General features: G+C 35.6%; 1 protein-coding gene across 1 annotated transcript in view; it reads left to right on the plus strand.

The window, feature by feature from the left end:
* Positions 1-7,766, plus strand: part of CLXN (calaxin) — a 58,566-nt gene extending 50,800 nt beyond the window's left edge. Inside the window, exon 7 of the mRNA XM_066266109.1 lies at positions 7,710-7,766. The gene's annotated coding sequence lies outside the window, so the exon portion shown is untranslated. The remainder of the gene's footprint in view (positions 1-7,709) is intronic.
* Positions 7,767-19,143: the final 11,377 nt, after the last annotated feature.

A 19,143-nucleotide genomic window follows, 5' to 3' on the forward strand; every position in this document is an offset into this window, starting at 1 on the left:
CACAGTTTCTTTCTTCTTAGTGCTAAATAATAGTCCATTGTCTAAACGTACATGGTTTATTCATTCATCTATAAAAACCATCTTTGTTAATTTCAGGTCTTGGCAGTTATAAGAAAGCCAACTATAAATATCTGCATGCAGATTTTATGTGGGCACGCATTTTCAATTCACTCAGGTATATATCACAAAATGCCACTGCTGAATTGTATGGCAAGACTATGTTTAATTTTATAAGAAACCTTCAAACTGTATTCCAAAGTGGCTCAACAATGTTATGTTTTCATCAGAAGTGAAAGTGAGTTTTTGTTGTTTTACTTCCCCATTAGCATTTGCTGTTGGAAGTACTTCCCCATTAGCATTTGCTGTTGGAAGTATTTTGAATTTTCAATTTTATAATGACATAAGAGGTGGAACATCTTTTCATATGTTCATTGGCCATCTGCATCTTTTTCATGACTTGTTTGTTCCATACATTGCCCATTATATTTCTGATACCTCATATTTTAAAATTATGGTATAATGCACATAACAATATTTACCATCTTAACCATTTTAAATGTACCGTTCAATGTACACGACTTTTACATTTTTGTGTGATCATCACCACCATCTATCCCTGTAACTCTTTATATCTTGTAAACTAAACTCTATATTTATTAAATAGTAACTTCACATTTCCCTCTCTCTCCAACCTCTATAACCACCATTATATATTCTTTCTTTCTTTCTTTCTTTCTTTCTTTCTTTCTTTCTTTCTTTCTTTCTTTCTTTCTCTTTCTTTCTTTCTTTCTTTCTTTCTTTTTCTTTCTTTCCTTCTTTCTTTCTTTCTTTCTTTTTCTTTCTTTCCTTCTTTCTTTCTTTCTTTCTTTCTTTCTTTCTTTCTTTCTTTTTCTTTCTTTCTTTCTCTCTCTCTTTCTTCTTTCTTTCTTTCTTTCTTTCTTTCCTTCTTTCTTTCTTTCTTTCTTTCTTTTTCTTTCTTTCTTTCTCTCTCTCTTCTTTCTTTCTTTCTCTCTCTCTCTTCTTTCTTTCTTTCTTTTTTTCTTTCTTTCTTTCCTTCTTTCTTTCTTTCTTTTTCTTTCTTTCTTTCTCTCTCTCTCTTTCTTCTTTCTTTCTTTTTTTTCTTTTTTTTCCTTCTTTTCTTTCTCTCATTAACTGAGAGGAAGGGAAGCAGAGAGATAGACTCCTGCATGACCCCTACTGGGACTCACCTGGGCAAGCCCCCTATGAGGTAGTACTCAGCCTATCTGGGGTGTTGCTCCATTGCTCAGCAACCGAGCTACTTTTAGCCCCTGAGAGGATGTCAGGGAGCCATCCTCAGCCCCAGGGGCAAACTCACTGGAAGCAATTGAGCCATGGCTGTGGGAAAGGAAGGGAGGGAGAGAGAGAGAGAGAGAGAGAGAGAGAGAGAAGGTGTGGGGGAGAGGTGAATAAGCAGATGGTCGCTTCTCTAGTGTACTCTGACTGGAATTGAACTGGGACATCCAGACTCTGGGCCAGTGCTCTATCATTGAGCCAACTGGCCAGGCAACCATTATATTTCTGGTTTTATTATTTTATTGTTCTAAGTACCTCATCTAAGTGTAATCATCAGTATTTGTGCATATTTTTGTGACTGGGTTAGTTCAGTAGCATAGTATCTTTCAGATTCAACATATTACAACATATTGCAGAACTTCTCTCCGTTTTGAAGCTGAATAATATTTCATTGTATCTATATAACACAATTTTTCTATTCATTCATCCTTTGATGTTAACTTGGGTTGCTTCTACATTTTAATGTTGGTTGCACAAATATCTTTTCAAGACCATATTTTAAATTTCTCTGAGCATACACAAAAGTGGAATTGCAGGATCATATGATAATTTTATTTTTAATTTTGATAAACTTCCATATTTCTTCCCACAGCAGTTGTGCTATTTTACATTCCCACCAATACTGAAAAAAGGTTTCAATTTCTCCACATCCTCATAAATGCTTTTTTCCTTTATTTTGATAGTAGTTACCTAATGAGTGTGAGGTGGTATCTCATTCTAGTTTTTATTTTTAATTCCCTAATGATTAGTGATATTAAGTGTCTTTTTGTGTGTTTATTGGCCATTTATATATCTTCTTTGAAGAAATATCTGTCTTTTGTCTATTTTTTGAATCTAGTTTTTTTATGTTGTTGAGTTTAAGAATTTTCTATATTTTCTTGATATTAATATCTATCAGATATATGATCTAAATAATATGTTTCCTCATTCTGTGGATTGGCTTTTTATTCAATTGATAGTATTTATAAATTCACCAAACTTTGGAATTTTTTAAAGTCCAATTAAAAAATATTTTTTTAACCTGTGTCTCTGGTTTTATATAAAAGGAAGCATTGCCAAACCCAACATCATGAAGCTTTAATCGTATGGTTTTTCTAAGAGTTTTATTGCTTTAGGTCCTTGACCCACTTTGAGTTTAATTTTTTATGATATTAGGCAAGGGTCCAGCTACAGTTATGTGGCTATTCAGTTTCTCCAACATTATTTCTTGGAAAAAAAATCTTTTTCCCATTGAATAGTGTTGGTACTTTGTTGTTGTATTTTCTAAAGTGAGAAACCGGGAGGCAGAGAGACAGACTCCTGCATGCACCCAACCAGGATCCACCTGGCATGCCCACCAGGGGCGATGCTCTGCCTATCTGGGGTGTCATTGTTGCAACCAGAGCCATTCTAGTGCCTGAACAGAAGGCTATGGAGCCATCCTCAGTGCCCGGGGCAACTTTGCTCCAATGGAGCCTTGGCTGAGGGAAGGGTGATGAAGCAGATGAGCACTTCTCCTGTGTGCCCTGGCTGGGAATCGAACCCAGGACTTACACACGCCAGGCAGATGCTCTACCACTGAGCTAGCCAGCCAGGTCCAGTATTGTTACTCTTGCAAGAATCATTTGACCTTATATGTAAAGATTGATTTCTGGGCTCTCTACTTAATTTTCTTTTTAGTCTATTCTATTTATATGTCTGTATTTCTACTTTTTAAAGATTGTTATGACTAGGGTATTTTGGGATTCCATAGAAATTTTAAAATAAAAAATTCAATTTCTGCAAAAAAAAAATCACTTTTTGGTAAGGATTGCATTAAATCTATAGAGAGCTTTGGATAACATTGTCATTTTAATAACAGTAAGTCTTTCAATTCTTAAACACAGATGTGTTTCCATTTACTTATGTCTTCTTTAATTTCTTTCAGCAATAAAATTTTGTACTATTGTAAACAGAATTGTTTTTGTAATTTTCTATTCAGATTGTCATTGTTCATGTATAGAAATGCAAATGATTTTTGTATGTTGACTTAAAATTCTGCTACTTTATTGGGTTTATTCATTAGTTTTAATAGTATATTGTGAAATCTGTATGGTTTTCTGCATAAAAGATCACATATGCAGAGATCATTTGCCCTTTCCCAAGTCTAATGTGTTTTATTTCTTTTTCTTGCCTAATTGCTCTGTCTAGAACTTCCAGTACTCTGTTTAATAGAAGTGGTGAAAGCGAGCATCCTTGCTTTCATTTTCAACATTGTATATGGTGGTCATTATGAGTTTTCAATATATGGTTTTTATTATGGTCAGGTAGTTTCCTTCTACTCTTATTTGTTGAGTGTTTTTATCATGAAAGAATATGAACTTTTGTCAGATGCCTTTTTTGCATCAATCAATATAATTATTTTTGTTCTTCATTCCATTGATGTGGCATATTGTATAAATAAGTTTTTGTATGTTGAACAATACTTGCAATCCAGAAATAAAGACTAACTGGTTATGGTATATAATCATTTTAACATGATGTTAAATTATGTTTGCTAGTATTTTTGTTCATAATTTTTTATTCAATGTTTATAATAAACATTGATCTGTAGTAGGGGTAGTCAACCTTTTTATATCTATCATCCACTTTTGTATCTCTGTTAGTAGTAAAATTTTCTAACCACCCACTAGTTCCACAGTAATGGTGATTTATAAAGTAGGGAAGTAACTTTACTTTATAAAATTTATAAAGCAGAGTTATAGCAAGTTAAAGGATATAATAATAATTACTTATCAAGTACTTTATGTTGTATATTCACTAAGTTTGGCAGAATAAATCTTTATAAAACAACTTACTATAGTTAATCTATCTTTTTATTTATACTTTGGTTGCTCCGCTATCGCCCACCATAAAAGCTGGAACGCCCACAAGCGGGTGGTAGGGACGAGGTTGACTACCAATGGTCTGTAATTTTATTTTCTTATATTTTCTTTATCTGACTTTAGTATCACAGTAATCTGGTTTTGTAGAATGAATTAGAAGTTGTTTTCCTTCTTTTCCATTTCTTTAAAAATATTGAGAAGGATTTGTATTAGTTCTTTTTTAAATGTTTGACAGAATTGATTAGTGAAACCATCAAACTTTGTTGGGAGGTTTTTTTTTTTTTTTTTTTTTTACTGATTCAATTTCCCTCCTATTTATAAATCTATTTGGATTTTCTACTTCTTTGTAATTTAGTCTTGGTAGGTTTATATTTTTAAGAAATTGTCTATCACATCTAAGTTATTTAATTTTTGGGCATACAATTGTTCACAATACCCTTTTATATCCTTTTTATTTCTGTAAAATCTGTAGTACTATCACTGATTTTATTCGTTTGAGTCTTTCTTTTTCTGTAGTCCATTTAGTTAAAAAATATCAATTTTGTCAATTGTTAATAAACATTAAAAATTTTTTAAGTACCATATGTAGTTTAATTCTCACAATTTTGTGAATTTAATGGTTTTTCTTTTGTTATTTGTTTCTCACTTTATTCTGTCCTAATCAGTAAAGGTGCTTTAGTATCTATCTTTTAAAATCTATTACCACACAATTTTTGGCCTAATATGTGCTCTATATTGGAAAATGTCTCATGCACTTGAAAAGAATGGGTATTTTGTTGCTATCTGGTGTAATGTTTTGTATATATCTACTATAGATGATTGAAGTCCTCTATTTCATTAATCAGCTTCTGTCTGTTTACTTTATTCATTATTAGGAGTTGGGTATTGAGATCTCCAATTATTATTGCAGACCTGTTTCTCCCTTCAAGTCTGTCAGTTTTGGATTTATATATTTTGATGGTCTATCATTAGGTGTATATGGGTTTCTTATTACATCTTTTTGTGTATTTAACCTTTTATTAATATATAATATCCTTCTTACCTTTTAAACTTTAAAAAATTTTTTTTAAATATTTTATTTATTCATTATACAGAGGGGAAAGAGAGAGAGAGAGAGAGAGAAGGGGGGAGGAGCAGGAAGCATCAACTCCCATATGTGCCTTGACCAGACAAGCCCAGGGTTTTGAACCAGCAACCTCAGCGTTTCCAGGTTGATGCTTTATCCACTGCGCCACCACAGGTCAGGCATTATAACATTTAATTTAATTAAAAATCTCTCCCCAACATAGATCTCTGGACCAGATGGTTTCACCTGAGAATTCTACCAAGGTTATAATTAACACCTATTTTATACATTCTCTTACTTGAAAATAGAATGATGAAAACTTTCCAACTTATCTTATCAAGTCAATGTTACCTTAATACCACAACAAAGGTAGTACAAAACAGAAAACTAAAGACCAGTGCACTCTAGGCAATATTATCTATTTATTTTAATGATAAGGAATAATAATAAATGATAGTGGTTAGAGGATTTGCTGTTATTTTGCTTAACAAGGGCTTGAATTCATGATCTTTGAATTGTGATGACTAACAACCACCTTTCCTCTACTAGGGGTTGTGTGGATTTTCTTTCTTAGCTCTTAATTGTTCTCTTTTTTCTAAATATTCTTCTATCTATATTAAACATGAATCACAGCATCACCACTTAACTGGAGAAGCATGGGCAAGTCACTTATTTTTCAGAGCTTAAGTTTCCTTCTGGCCGATATGGATATGTTGGTACTGTTCTCATGAGGCTGTTGTGAAAATTAAATAAATGCTTAATAGAGTGCCTAGTGAGAGAGATTTGTTAACATCATCACTTTTTATTAAATTCTCTAAGTTGATATTTTCCAAAGGTTGTTATGTTGTACTTCAGTAAATTTTTCTATTTAAGTCATTTATCAATAGAATTGAAAAGTTTATGACTTTGGTATTTTTTCTTTTTTTTTTTTTTGAAAGGGAAAATGTTTCAGGTCATGAATGTATCTATGCCTTAAAGAATTCATTCAGTGCTTCAGGGTTTTGTGAATTAACAAGGTAGGTGAACACATTTTCATGTTAGTGGGCTGAAACACATTCTACAAGGTATTCCCATGGAACCTGGGTTTTAAACATTTTATTGGCCTGAAAATAATGTGGTATATATAAAAGTAAGAAGAATAAAGGAAAAAGAGGAGGACAAAAAAAAGGCAAAGTGGATGGAAATGGTAGACAAATGTTTTTGCAAAATCTTAGAATTCATACAATTTGGGGCAAAACTCAGATATCAGATAAAGTTGGAGAAATGAAAAATCAAAATTTGAGTTTCAAATTTGGCTATATAAACAAAATTTAAGCAAAAGGCATTTGTTGATTGCAAATAAAATGAAAATGAACTGTGGAGTAGAATCAATTTGGTGGTCTCAAGCTTTTTGGTCAATAAATGAATCTGTCTCTGATTTAAACATCTTAATATTTCTTGTTCTTGTTTGTTAAAAAAATCTTTTAAATCATGAATTCCTTGTGGCAAATGTCTGAGGTTTAACTCAGCCACATTATTTAAACTCTTTTATTGTCTTTAATAGCAGCAGATGTAATAACGTCTCATATTTACTATATTGAAACAGAAAATAGAAGTGTTGGGGCCCTTAAATTTCACAGAATAATATATTTCTATTTTTAAGAGTGTGGTACAGTGGAAGCAGCACTGGGTTTGTGCAGCTTGCAGGGTTTGGGGCAAATCAGTTCACTTCCTTGAACCTTGGGGTCTCAACTCTGAAAAGAAGATGATGAGGACTTTTCTGCTAACCTCACAAGTTTTGAGTTGTTTGGGTGTTACTAAATGAAAAAAATATATTTAAAATGCTTTGTAAATTGTTCAGCAATTTACATTATTGTTTATATCATTTGATATAGACAAAAATGAGCCTGACCAGGTGGTGGCACAGTGGATAGAGCGTCGGACTGAGATGCGGAGATCCCAGGTTCAAGACCCTGAGGTTGCCAGCTTGAGCACAGGTTCATCTGGTTTGAGCAAAGCTCACTAGCTTGGACCCAAGGTCACTGGCTTGAGCAAGGGGTTACTCGGTCTGCTGTAGCCCCACGGTCAAGGCACAAATGAGAAAGCAATAAATGAACAACTAAAAAGTGCCACAACAATAATGAGCAGTAGTAAAATACATTTTGAAATTTGTTTTCAGGCCTGACCTGTGGTGGCGCAGTGGATAAAGCATTGACCTGGAAATGCTGAGGTCACTGGTTCGAAACCCTGGGCTTGCCTGGTCAGGGCACATATGGGATTTGATGCTTCCAGCTCCTCCCCCCTTCTCTCTCTCTGTCTCTTCTCTCTCTCTCTGTCTCTTCTCTCTCTCTCTGTCTCTTCTCTCTCTCTCTTTCTCTCTCTCTTCCCCTCCTCTCTAAAATGAATAAAAAATAAAATAAAATAAAAATAAAAAATAAAAAAAAATTTGTTTTCAGTTTCACTACCATATTGCTAATAATCACACAGTGTTCTTTTTTCTTGTCTAGGAATTTATCTGAAGAAACCAGAAAAAAATAATTCAAAAGAAAAAATGCATCCCTATATTCATTGCAACATTACTTACCATAGCCAAGCCATAGAAGCAACCCAAGTGCCCATCAATAGACAAGTGGATAAAATAGTCATGGTACATATATACAATGGAATGTTACTCAACCATAAGAAGTAACAAAATGTGACAGCATAAATGGACCTAGCATATACTATGTGAAATAAGTCAGCCAGAGAAAGACAATTTAAAGAACAATATAAGTGAACAAACAAAACAGAAACAGACTCATAGATACAGAGAACAGACATAAGGATGCCAGAAGGACAAGAGGTTGGGGTAGTGTGTGTAAAAGGATTGAGGAGTACACATCAGTAGTTCCAAAATAGTCTTGGGGATGTAAACAACAGCATAGAAAACATAACCAATAATATTGTAATAACTATATGGTGCCAGTTGAGTACTAAAAATATCAGGAAAAAAAACACTTTATAAAATATATGAATGGCTAATTATTATGTCTACCTGAAACTAATAGAAAATAATATTAAATATAAACTTTGAATAAAGTAATTTAAAAATTAAAATATTAAAAAGTCAATAAAGGAGAAATAAAAGTGGAAAGAATATTTCTTCTTTTATATTTTGAGAAGATGATATTAAATTGTAGTGTAACACTAATGTTGGAATTGAAAGAACTATGTTCAAGAATTTCTTTTCCCTTTTATTAACTGGATTACCTTGGGTAAGTTACCTGACTCTAGAAGTTTCAAATAATAGCAACTAGAAAGTGCGATAGGATTGTGACAAGGACTAAAAGATATGTAGCAACCATGGCTGTCGTTACTGCTATTATCACTTTGAGATGTGCAAAAACTGGTTTGTCTCTTACCTCTGTACCAAAGCAAAAAAATCTCACTTTATGTTTTATTTTCCCAGTGATGTTACTGATCTTGGTGTTTCAGCATTTTTACCTAATTCATGGTCAGTTATATCTGATTATATTCCATAGTTCCGTAGATTTGTCATTTTTATTTTGTGTACTGATTGCATATTCTTGACCTTTTAAGCTTAGCCTTGCATTTAATTTCTATCTTATTGGAAACAAAAAAAATTAGCTAGGGAATGAAAAGTCAAACAGTGAAGAGACTGAATTTCTACTTTGTTCATATAATTTCATATTTTCTTAAGACACATAATACTTTCATTTTATAGACTGTTAAAAAATGTGCTTCCAACTCAGAAAATTTCAGGTATTCATTTGTGCAAACTTATGGTTTATGGCCACATAGAGCTGTCTGTCATTTCTCTGTGAAGTTTCACATGTGTAAATTGAGATTTGTTGCTATTCATGGAAAATTTATCAGGCCTATCAAAGGGGTGATAAGCAAGTGGGAAAGATGAGGGTCTGAAATCCTCTATTCTTATAACAAAATATAATTTCACATGAAGTATAACAATCCATCCTGGGATGAATTTAAATTTTGCTATTTGTGAAAAAGAGGAAAAATAATCACGGCAAGCGCATAATGTTTTTGTGTTTTCCAGACAAAACTGAGATTCCCGGCTTTACCTGGAGTATGGTTTATTTTCCCCTTTAACTATATTCTAAAGAAAAAATAAAGAATGTAGTGTGTTCTTTATTCACAATCATTCAAGATTATAATAAGAATTTTCTTCCTTCTCTAGTACCATCTCTATAGAAATGTGCAAGAAAAAATTTTAACTAGCCAGCTGCCAGTTTGAAAGGGTTGAGTAAGCAGAACTATTATGGACAGTGCGTGCTTGTCTGAAACAGCTCCTAAATGAATCTATGTAAATGAAATTCATATTTCTAGAATCATATGTGACACACATTGGTAGAAAACATATATTTATTCTGTGGATTCATATATATTTATTGGGTGTAAACACTGGGTATAATGTTAAATACTGGATTGAAAAAATGCAGGAGATTTGTTTTCTTCCTATATTTCCTCAAGAAACATAATTGAAATAAAATTAGAATCTAGGGACCAGTGCCACAATAATCCTTTCCAAGAAACATCCATTTATTAGAAATATGATACTAATGTGATTAGTTTGAGAGTATAATTACTGATCAATGGTTTGAGATCTTCACATTTTAAAACCTTAAATCCTTAGCCTAGACAAATGAGGCTATGGTAAACATTGCTGATTGGCGAAGTCAGCTTCGCCAAACATTGCTGATTGGCGAAGGTATGAAAATACCCTTCTCCTTATATGTCTTCCCTGAGTAAAGGTTTAAGGTAAACACGTGACTCCTGAAGAAAAAAAGTGCAGAATGGGCTGGGTGGCCACAATTCTATCTCCTGTGTTACACTTTTTACTTGTCTGAAACAAAGGAGTGATGCCTGAAGGTACAGAAGCCAACTTGATACCACAGAGAAAAGTTCAGTCTGCCTCTGACAGTAGAATGGAGAAAGCAGGGAGTGATGGCATTGTTGAGCCAGTCCAGAATAGCTTAACCCCAACCATTTTTATGTGACAAACAAATTCATATTTGTATAGGTCACCTTTTCTTGATATTCTCTTCCTTGCAACTAAACCATTTTTAAAAAATTATTTTTATTTATTTATTCATTTTAGAGAAGAGAGACGAAGAGAGAGATATAGAGAGAGAAGGAAGGAGAAGCAGGAAGCATCAACTCCCGTATGTGCCTTGATCAGGCGAGCCCAGGATTTTGAACCAGCGACCTCAGTGTTCCAGGTCAATGCTTGATCCACTGCACACCACAGGTCAGGAGCAACTAAACCATTTTTAAGGGACACAGAGATCTTCCCCCCCTCCATGATATTTTTTTAATTTTTATTAATTTTTAATTTATTGTGTTTACATGGATTCAAGTGTCCCACTGAATATAACTCCCTCACCCCCACTCCTGGGCTGCTTTTTATATTTCCTATGTCCCCCTCCTCCTAACTCCCTCCCCCCTTCCCTCTAGGATTTGCTGTCCTGTTATCTATATCTCTGTGTTATATATATATATATATAAATATATAGTTTCATTGATCTCTTGACCCTCTCTGATCCCATCTCTTCATCCACCTTCCCTCTGACTGCTGTCCTTCTGGTCCCTGTGACCCTGTCTGTGACTTTATTCTGTTCTTCAGTTCACTTTGTTCATTAGATTCCACATATATGTAAGATCTTATGATATTTTTCTTTCAGAGATCTTGCATAACCTGGCTCTTGCGTTCTTTTTCACTCCTTTCTAACTGCACTCTAATCTGCTGCTCAGGGTGCCATTCCCAATGTAGACAACGCAGGTAGTACAAAGCCCCTGACTGATGGTGTCTGGTGACACTTGTCATTCCTGCTGGCTTTTGTTCTGTGCTTGTTTCCTTTCCATCTCTGTGTCTTTATAGTGTCTCTCTGTATTTTTGGAAAGTTTTCTTCTTTCCCACCTGATTCTAGCACCTCAAATTGCCTGGCTGGCTGATTCCTCATTCTGACTCTTAGTTTCAATGTCACCAACCAGGGAAGCCTTTCACAGACCTATCAATGCCAAGTGTGAACCCTCTGGTTTATGCTCTCACAACAGCCTTTATTTTCTCTAAACTATTCATCAAAATTGTAAGAAAATGATTATTTGGGTTATGAAGAAGCTATGTTTTCCACCTGCTTGATTGCAAGAGACTAAGTTCATGTGCTTATTCCAGAACCTGGCAAAGTGCATGGCAAGTGACAGAAATTCAATAAATGCTTGTTAAATGAATACACAAAAAAGAGTGGATTAATTTATTTTTAATAAACTCAGTTATATATTTCTTAAAAGCAGAGGACTCTTAGACAGATCTAAGGGCAGGAAGTACCGATGATTTATTAAAACTGTGGAATTCTTAGTCTGCCACCAACAATGGACAGCTGACCTCACCAAGAGGCCCGCAGCCTGGGCGTGTCCAGACAGTGGGACTCTGGCCAACAGGCAAGAACAGGATAGGTACCGAGCACAAGAGGCTCATCAATGCAGATCTTCCATTTATGAGATAGCCATGTCTTAGTTCTGTGCTGTCACTGCTTCCTGACTAGGCCCCCTACTTCCCTCCAGGTTCCTTTTAGAAAAGGAGTAAAAGCCCTGTCACAAGATGAGGGCAGCTAGTCTACCTCAAGAGCTTTGAAAGGAGAGCTCCAGGCTGCTCAGAACTGAAAAATATGATTTACCATCACAGTGCCATTTATTTTCATCTTTGGGGAAAAATGAGATATGATGAGACATAAAGAATCATTATTTTTCAAAGGTGGATTTTATTTCTTTAACCATTTATAAGTCTCAAAAATAAATTATGACTATTTTGGGATTCATATTATATTTCAATGACTTCTGCAGCTGCTGTTCTCTTGTATACATTCTGGAGCATTCTTTCATCCAGCTAAAAGCCTGCTATTCACACACAACAGTGATGATAAAGCCAGTAGTTGGTTGATTCTGTGTGTAGCTTAGGCAGGGTGATGCATGCACATGCTGAGTGAGTGTCAAGACTCACTGCATGGGACTGAGAAAAACCAATTACATTCTCTTCGTTCTTGTGATTGATTAAATTCTGCTTTTGTGAGCCTTGAAAAAGCTAGGCAGTATGGTGACTCTGAGTTCAGTGCTAATGTGAACAAGTATTGGCAGACACTCTCACCCCTTAGAAACATTCTGCTCATTTAGTGTATAAAGAACAACTTTGTGGTTTTTCTCAAAGTTGTGTCTCTGTTAAGATGCTTCTGTCCTGGGCCACAGTAACAAAGAATGGAGCAACCAGGAGTGTCTAAACATCCATAAGGGCAAACACTGCAAGACCTTTACTCATCCACATGTGCACAGAGTTAACATAAAATCACATGTTTACTCTATATTAAAAGATACCAAAGACTAATCCCTGGCCAGATAGCTTGGTTAGCTGGAGTGTCATCTTGGGGCATGGAGGTTGCTGGTTTGATTCCCTGGTCAGGTCACATAGGGGAGCAGCTCGATATTCCTGTCTCTCTCTCTCTCTCCCTGCCTCTCTCAAAAACAAAACAAAACAAAGACTTACTAATTATATTTTTTAACTACAATATAGACATATCATTTAGCGTATATCAGCTTATTCAAAGTTTTCTCACATTTTATGATTTAAATCACATTGGAAATGGGAAATCTTTTGAAATGTATTAATTTTACTTTAAAATAACCTTATCCCCCTATGTAATCCCTTTTATTTAGCCATATCTCTTCCTTCTCACTATTGCTTTGTACATCACCATACATCATAGCTTCTTTCTTATAGCCTTTCCCTTTCCTTTCTCTACAGGACACCAAACTAGGCTCTCCTTCCATCAACCAAGAGACTGGGATTTTTTACAGGCACCTTCTAAGTGAACAGAAGACAGCCCAGACTCTGCTTTGGAAGCTCTGAGGATTGAGGTGTGCAAAGGGAAATTATGTCATAAAACTCTAAGTGTTCTACACTTTATCTTATTTTCACAGAATACTAAACATCACCTGGCTTTGGATTTAAGTGTGAGCCACAGCCTTGACATAAGAGATTACACACTGTGATAATGGGCAGAAAATTTTGTTCGAGACAGACTCATGATTTCTAAGCAGATGGAGCAAACAGCTGACTGGGAAGTTCAAGACTAAAGCAGGTGGCAGGATCCTCCAAACAGCACCAAATCCCCGGGTCAGGGTGCACAGTGAGAGCAGTGGCAGGGGTGAGGAACTGGAGTGCAGCCAGTATAGAGTCCGTGGATGAAAGTGTCAGTGGAGCCCAGCCAGGGCAATGACTGCCAGAAAAAAAAAAGCAGATGAATCAGTCCCGAAAACAATCCTGGTCATGACCTAGTGAGACTGGAGAGAACAGAAGGAACAGTCAGGAACCAACAGGTGGGCTGGCTGACAGGAAAGGGTCACATACTCACAGCAGGTGGCACAACAGATGAAGGAGAAATATGGGCATGGGCAGGTGCGCAGGGCACCAGCAAGAGGCTGGGCCTGTGGGATAGGCAGACTGGAATCTTTTGATCCCCTCTGACTGCAGGTGCTGTTCCTAGTATGTAAAAATCAGAGGAGCCAAAGTACAACTTGTTAATTCAGGTTATTGATCTGTTTTTAAAGGAAACGGCTTGGGATGACTGGAACAATATTCATTTTTAAATGAACAGAGTAGAACTTCTTTCTCTTTGTGTAATTTTTGAAGCGCCAAAGGGAACTGAAGAGGACCAGATCATTCTAAAGAATTATAGTAAAACAGTGTTGTAGATGATAAAACGAATAGAAAGAAATGTTTCATTTAGCATTTAATTAAATGGTGGTGGTAGAGAGATAAACACTATTAGGTCAGGTGGAAAGAACTGGGTGGGAGCCAGAAGACCTTCCAGTAATCAAGCTCTGCAGTGACATACTGCTGGAGTAGGTGATTCACCTGTCCCCCAAGTCAAGTTCCAAAATCTGTACCTGGGACAATACTGATTCCCATGATTGTAGGGTCCAAAGGGGTCATCAGTCTGAAAAAGTAAATCACCTCCTGAAACAAATGAGACTCTGTCTTCAGTAAGCACTGGTTCAGTTAAAGTTGAGGAACAGACTTTGGAGCCACACAGCCTTGGCCTGTGCTCCCTACTTCACTCAATTTTTGTTTCCAAAATCAAATTCATGTGTTACTATGAAGAAGAGTGGGTTTAAAAACTAATTCCAGCACAGTTATCATGCTCATAATTTGTAGTGTGCTTCCTCATTCATGTTCTTATTCCATCTTTATACTAACTTAGGGACAGAGAAAGGTCTGGTATTATAAGAGGCACTTTATAGATGCAGAATTTCAGTTTAGGGATGACAAATGCCTGATGTCAATGTCAGGAGTGTGAAGGATGTGCTTCATATCAGTCTCCAATTCCAGGTCTGGTGCTCTTTCTTCTGCTTCCAGTTTCCTGTCTACTTTAGAGCAGTGGATCCCGGGAGTTTTCCCAGCCCCTCCTGGCTTTGTTTCAGCATCATGGACTTATACACTGTCAGAGAGAAATGATAGAAAGGACCATGAGCAAACTGAAAGAGGTGAGCAGGGAAAAATGAGGTTGGGGTGGGATTTAGTGAAGGGAGATATAAATATTTGCCATCAATCCATGTTTTCTTCTTCTACATACAATTTATTCCAGTTTTACAGATGTGAAAACTCAAAGCCCTGGCCTATTGGCTCAGTGGTAGAGTCTCGGCCCTGTGTGTAGAAGTCCCAGGTTCAATTTCTGTCCAGGGCACACAGGAGAAATGACCATCTGCTTCTACATCCCTCTTCTTCCCCCTTCTCTCTTTTTCTCTTTCTCTCTCTCTTCCTCCACCACAGCCGTGGCTCAATTGGTTTGAGCAAGTTGGCTCCAGCCACTTAGGATGACTCATGGTCTCTCCTCAGGCACAAAAATAGCTTGGTTGCCAAGCAACAGAGCAATGACCCCACATAGGCATAGCATTACTTGGTAGGGGGCTTGCCTGGTGGATTCTGGTCAGGGCACATGTGGGAGTCTGTCTCTCTGCCTCCCTGCCTCTTAATAAGTAAATGAATGAATGAATGAATGAATGAATGAATGAATGAATGTAAAAACTCAGACTTGTCACACAGAATGGGACAGAACTAAGATTCTAAAGATTGTAACTTCAGGTGCCACTCTTGTAGGGGTCTGAGGGATACTCCGGGCCCAGCGGAAAGAGGTCAGTTTTTGAAGGAAGATTTGGACCTATGTGAATAGCAGGATCTAGAGTCAAGGGACCTCAGAAATAGCAGCAACCATTCAGACTTAAAGGGGAGTGCTGGACATGAACCCAGGGACCTAGTAGGGAGGATTGTTGACCTTGTTGTTAAATAGTCTCCCTGAGAGCTCCTGGCAGACTGTGTCTATCTTAGGCCATCTTTTTTTTTTTTTCTTTTTAAATTTTATTTAGAAAATTAAATTTAACAGATGACTTTGATCAATAAGAGTCTATAAGTTTCAGGTAACCGTTATTATAGCATTTGAACTGTTGATTATGTGGTATACCCATCACCCAAAGCAAAATCATTTTCTAGTCACAGTATATTTGTCACGCTTTACTCCCTTTTTCCCTCCCCATCACCCACATTCCCTTCTCCCTGGTAACCACTTCACTTTTATCTAGGTCTATGAGTCTCGGTTTTATATCCCACTTATGTGTGAAATCATAAAGTTCTTAGCTTTTTCTGATTTACTTATTTTACCTGTAATGTTCTCAAGGTTTATCCATGGTGTTGTAACTGGAAATATATCATCATTTCTTATGGCTGAATAGTATTCCACTGTACATATGTACCACATCTTCTTTATCTCATCCTCTATCGAGGAACACTTTGGTTGTTTCCATGTCTTGGCCACTGTGAAAAATGCTGCAGTAAACATGGGTGTGCATTTATCTTTACATATCAATTTTTTCGAGTCTTTTTGGGTAGATGATACTTAGTAGAGGGATTGCTGGGTCATATGGTACTTCTTTCTATTCTTAATTTTTTGAGGAACCATCATACTTTCTTTCATAATGGTTGTACAGTACTAATTTGCATTTCCACCAGCAGTGAATAAGGGTTCCTTTTTCTCCACAGCCTCTCCAACACTTGTTATTACTATTCTTGTTGATAATAAGCAATCTAACAGGTGAGATGTGGTATCACAATGTAGTTTTGATTAAAATTATTTCCATAGATAGTGAAGATGAGCATCTTTTCATGTATCTGATGGCCATTTGTATGTCCTCTTTGGGAGTAGTGTCTGTTCAGTCCTCTCCCCATTTTTTAAATTCAATTGTTTGCTTATTTGTTGCTGAGTTTTGTGAGTTCTTTATACATTTTGGATATTGTCCCTTATTGGAGATGTTGTTTGCAAATATCATATCCCATTTAGTTAGCCATTTGTTCTGTTGTTGATTTCTTTTGCTGTGCAGAAACTTTTTAGTTTGATATAGTCCCATTCATTTATTTTGTCTTTACTTCCCTTGCCTTTGGGGTGAAATTTATAAATTGTTTTCTACATCCACGGTCCATGAGTTGAGTACTATGTTTTTTCTATGTAATTTATTATTTCAGATCTTATACTTAGGTCTTTGATCCAGTTCAAATTAGTTTTGTACAGGGAGACAAACTGTAGTTAAGTTTCATTCTTTTGCATGTGGCTTTTCAATTTTCCCAGCACCATTTATCAAAGAGGCTTTCTTTTCTCTATTCTTTACTTTTTTGTTCCTTTGTTGAAGATTTTTTGTCCATATATGTTTGGTTTATTTCTGGCCTCTCGATTCTGTTCCATTGGTTTATATATCTGTATTTTAGTCAATACTGTGCTGTTTTCATTATTGTGTCTCTATAGTATAATTTGAAGTCAGATAGAGTGATATCTCTGGCTTCATTCTTTTTCCTCAGCATTCCTTTGGCTTTTGGGGATATTTTATGGTGCCATACAAACCTGGCGATTTTTTGTTCTATTTCTTTTAAAAATGACATTGGATTTTGATGGGATTACATTAAATCTGTATATTGCCTTAGGTAATATGGTCATTTTCACTATGTTGATTCTTCCAATTCATAAAATATTTTTTCATTTCATTTTGTCTTTTTCAATTTCTTTCAATAATGCTTTGTAGTTTTTAGTATATAGGTCTTATATATCTTTTTTTGTTTATTTTTACATTGTTTTTGTTGTTGCAATTGTAAAAGGGATTTTTTTTAGTTCATTTTATGAAGTTTTCTTGTTGGCATATAGGAAAGCAATAGACTTTTGTATATTAATTTTTGCATTCTGTGAGTCTACAGTATTGGTTTATTGATTCTAATAGTTTTTTGTGGAATCTTTGGGGTTCTCTATATACAGGATCATGTTGTTTTATGAGCTCATTAAAATATCTATCATTATTTTTTCTTGCATGTCTTTGAGTATTTTCATAACTTCAGTTATGAATTCTCTATCAATTAACTCCAAGGTTTCCATGTGATTAAGTTGACTTATGGAGATTTTTTATTTTCTTTCTGAACTATGTCTTTCTTTTGTAGCAATGGTATTCAATTTTATCTTCCTTGATGGCATTTGAAAGTGGTATTGTTAAAAACTCTAATAAAAACATTTTAAAAAATGAAATATAGAAATTAAAAATACAATTAAAAATATAAAAATTTTAGAAATAATGACAAATAAAAAAGAAAAATCCCCAAAACAAAGAGCAAAAAACAAAGAAAACTCTCACAAAAAATAATAAGAAATATAAAAGTTAATTAAAATAAAATTTAAAAGAAGCTAAAAAGAGAAGTAAAAGAAAAATGAAAGATTTTTGTTTTGAGAGTTTTTTCTGTTTTCTTCCAGATTTGGCACTGTATTATTTCTGGGCTGACCTCTTTAGGATGTTGCTGTTGCAATGAATGAAGCGAGACTGTTGCTTTGGTTGGTGTGGCATGTTGTGAGGGTTTTATGTCTTTTTTAACGGTGAACTCAGTCCTCCAGGTACTCTTCCCTACTTCTCAACAGACCTGGGAACCAGACATGAAGCACTTCTGTTTTTCAGGGGAGAAAGAACTCTAGATCAGTAGTCCCCAACCTTTTTTGGGCCACGGACTGGTTTAATGTCAGAAAATGTTTTCACGGACCCGCCTTTAGGTGAGATGGATAAATGTATCACGTGACTGAGACAAGCATTAAGAGTGAGTCTTAGGCGGATGTAACAGAGGGAATCTGGTCATTTTTAAAAAATAAATCATCATTCAGACTTAAATATAAATAAAACAGAAATAATGTAAGTTATTTATTCTTTCTCTGCGGACTGGTACCAAATGGCCCACAGACCGGCATCGGTTCGGGGGTTGGGGTTCACTGCTCTAGATAGTTAGCTGTAATTTCTGTTTCTGCCACTCTCTATACTTCATGAAGTGAGGGAGGAGGGATCTAGGAGACTGGCTGGTGCAATTTGGCTTTCTCTGTCTCTGCACCAAGTATGGCTGCAGGCAGACTGCAGGCACATTGGTCATGACCGCATGTACTACCGCTGCTTTGATTCAGTATCTCTCCCTCTGCACCTCAACCTCCCTGCTCCTCTCGTCAGAAGGAGACTTGGTCACTCTGGGTTTCCCCCTTCTCTGGATCTCCAGCAGATGAAAACACAGACAGTTTGGGCCTCTCTTCTCTCTGGAGTCAACAGGAAGTGTATATTATCTTCCACCCTTTTTCTCAACCCTTCCCACCTTTAGTCCTTTCAGCAGGCAGATATTTCAAGCTTAAAAAAAGAAAAAAGAAAAAAAGAAAGAGAAAAGAAAAAAAATCCATTGCATAACTAAGTTCTTCTAATTTTTCTCTAATTTTGTCTTTTGAATTTTATAGTTTGTATTTTTACATATAGGTCTGAGATTCATTAAGAGTTAATTTTTTTGAATCATGTACAATCTCTGTATAGATAATGTTTTTT

The sequence above is a fragment of the Saccopteryx bilineata genome, chromosome 3 (assembly GCF_036850765.1).
Source record: "Saccopteryx bilineata isolate mSacBil1 chromosome 3, mSacBil1_pri_phased_curated, whole genome shotgun sequence".
In the NCBI taxonomy this organism is placed as follows: domain Eukaryota; kingdom Metazoa; phylum Chordata; class Mammalia; order Chiroptera; family Emballonuridae; genus Saccopteryx; species Saccopteryx bilineata.